Source organism: Perissodus microlepis, unplaced genomic scaffold (genome assembly GCF_051167445.1).
Source record: "Perissodus microlepis isolate ML-2025 ecotype Zambia unplaced genomic scaffold, ASM5116744v1 scaffold_28, whole genome shotgun sequence".
NCBI classification, from domain to species: domain Eukaryota; kingdom Metazoa; phylum Chordata; class Actinopteri; order Cichliformes; family Cichlidae; genus Perissodus; species Perissodus microlepis.
Window position 1 is genome coordinate 66,293 of NW_028182050.1, and position 3,295 is coordinate 69,587.

The window sequence follows — 3,295 nt, forward strand, 5'->3', positions numbered from 1 at the left end:
ATGCTCAAAATCAGCGCAAAAGACAAAGGGCTGTATCACGACCGATTGCGCCCAGACGCCAAGAGACGGTACTTTGAAAAAATTGCGTGCATCGGTAATGTGGACCCGTATGAAATAAGGAAGTGTAGTGGAAACCCAGACGACCACTGTGACCTCGTTGTGTGGACACAGAGAGACCTTGCTGTGATACGCATCTTCCCTGATGTGGATTTCTGGGAACTGCGTTTAAACCAAGCACAAGACTTCTTTCTTAAAGTGTGCCTTCCTGAACTTGTTGGGAAATACTTCTCCAAACAACGTGCTGCTCTAAATAGCCTGTAATGTTTCATTTTGTGGTTCAAGATTAATGCCAGCTGTGTGTTGCCATGTAAATAGTTTGCATTTCATTTTTATGTACTTGCTAAGTACATGTGAACAGATCAAGAATAAAAAAAACAAACAAATATACTATTCTTTTCTGTTTTATTGAAACCACTTCACACAAAGTACAATTATTTACAATGAACTACACATGCAACACAACAGCTTTATGAATACTCAACAAGAGCAGGTTTCATTTTGCACTGGTTTGACAACCACACTGGGGCACATATTCACCAAAACACAGCAAACCTTAACAGTCTTATCAAGCAGTGTTGTGTCTTCACCCTCACATGATATGAGTAATTGGATTGGCATTGTAGTGTGTAGCATTTTGAACTTGTTGCGCAAACTACCTATTACTCGCTCAACATGAATTCTCAGGTGGGCAATTGCTCTCGTTTGTTCAAAGTCCCTTGCATCAAGTTGACAGTAGCCTTTTGTGAAAGCTGGAATCTTGACCTCCGCACACATCATTCCTACAGCATCTCTGATGTCAAAGCCTCTGTCAGCCAATACTACGTCCCCTGGTAACAGCTTTTGAAGAATGCCACATTTCTCTGTGATGTGTTTATCTGATGCACGCCCCCCCTCTCAGACGCATTAGTGTGAGTAAGAGCATTTGGAAACCTGTCAGTTTCTTCGATATTGGCAGGAAATCTTTGACAGTGTTGAAGAGGGACATTAAGACAGCATAACAATGTAGTCCAGTGTAATATCTTACTTTTTCAGTATCATCCTTTAAGAAATGTTCATTCAGCTCTGTCTTTTGCAACTGTGATTGAAGCAGTCTGTTCTCCTCCAACAGCCGGTTTATTTCTGCTCTGCCCTGTTCATTGCACACACAATCCTTCGTCTGCCCTTTAGCTTCCGTGACGCTGTCTGTCCGATCACCATTGTCCACATTTGCAGCTGGTACCTCAACCTCCACTTGTCCAACACAACTGCTGTCCACTGCCTCCATGACATTGTGATTTTGTTGTTGGTCTTCTGTCAGATCTTCATCGATCACTTCTGCACGGGGCACACCTTCAGACTCTGCAGCTGCATAACGAAAGCCTGTAAGATAAAATTAGACATAAGGTAAATGTACACCAATATTCCAATGACAGGTGTGTGATTCATCTGGAAGTTATGTGCGGATTAGTGTACAGTGATAGCAATTTAGTATGTTTTTAGAGAGGGGGGGGGGGGGGGGGGGGGGTTGTTTACCTCCGATGGGTGCTCTTTTTCGCTTCCGTTGCATATGCCTTGAGTGCCGGTCCGAGTCTGATACAGGTATGTCGTCGTGCCCCATGTGCAGTGTTGGTGCCCAGTCTGGATTTGTTACATCCATTTCATATGCTGGTTTGCCTGCAATAATGCCAAATCATAAGCTACTCAGTCGACATGACATGGTTCTGCAGCATCACACATTAGCATGTTTTATCTCATTATCTATGACCTCAGCACATTGAAAATAACACTAAAAGCCTTCACCGGAAAGAAAATGCCGTGAGCAAACCAAAAAAAGCTGGGGATTGCAGAGAACTCGATATCCGCTCGTCTCACCGCTGCAATCCAAGCCTGACGTCTTTGTTTAGTAATATCGGATACATGGGATCCCTCACGTTGCCTCCAGGATGGAAAACGATTAAAAGAGAGCCCATTATCCTGCTTCTTGCCTTCACGATCGTGTGATCTAACGTTGCAACCGACAACACAACACGTACGATCCATAGCTGAAATGGTATCGTTTGTCTGGCCTACTGTCATGGCGGAAGGGGGCGTGGCCCATCTCCCGTGACATCACGCTCCAAAGCCCTATATATGTTATAACATAAACACAGCACAGTTGTAAGAATAATAGTTTCTAGGTTCTAAGGCTTTTTGTCAGTTTAATAGTGAGCTTTACGAGACTCATTTTCGTGCCAAAGGCTCGCACAGGCCTAAGTTCCCTTATGACAACTAGAGCTGGAAACAAGACCTCAAGCAATCCTAAGGCTAATTAGCACGGCTAGCATTTTAAAAAACATTTGTTAAATGTTGTCATTGCTAGCATATACCTGTATTACAGCATGGTAAGTAGCGAGAACGCTAAGTTTTTGTTACCTTTGAAAAGAAGAATGTGAAGCTGTAATATTAGCATGAGCTATGCTAATGTTATTCACTCAAACAAACATCTCAGGTACTGACTTACTGCTTTCTAATATCTGTGTTTATTTCTGGATATACCTACATGGTTATTAGACATCCCACATAAAGGGTGACAAAGGCAGTAACTATAAATGACCATAACTTTACTGTAAATTACACTGATGGGCTCAGTTCATATAGTTCTATCACGTGCACATGCATGTTAGCAACCGTAACCACGGCCGCTGTTGGTATATGAATGCTGCACAAGGTTCCAGTCGTTCCTTTACACTTGCTCTTGGACTTGTCTTGACCTGCTCCAAGCTCAGCTTGTGGAAAGATAACGTTTGGAGAATATTTCTACAGAAAGCGGATTTTACTACAAAGCGACAACAACTACTGCATCTTTGGATCTTTTGTACTTGTGTTTCATCATAACAGCAAAGCTTGAAGATCGTGGACCCCGACTGTCGACAGACACCTGGTACATTTCAAAATTTCTTCAATTATTTCAAGAGTCACTAGATGACTATAATAATTTTACAGGTTCCAGTGTGAATATCACGTTTTAATGTGATCAAAATAAGTGTGTTCCAAGACTTTTCCTGGCAAATTGCTTTTATGCTTTAAATTTTCCAGGAGAGGTGTAGAATTTATTACGACTGGTGTATGAATGTGAAAAAAGGTTTTACTTTGATTTGAAGCCTTCAAATTTGACACTTTTTTCCAATGAAATGGTTAAAATTAGCTTAAAATTCATAAAATGCCCCCCTCCCCCAAATATACATATGTATATGTGTATATCGGTTTCTATGGTAAC

General features: G+C 41.6%; 1 pseudogene; it reads right to left on the reverse strand.

The window, feature by feature from the left end:
- Nucleotides 1-829: 829 nt before the first annotated feature.
- Nucleotides 830-2,193, reverse strand: LOC146360544 (uncharacterized; annotated as a pseudogene).
- Between the last annotated feature and the right edge of the window lie 1,102 nt (nt 2,194-3,295).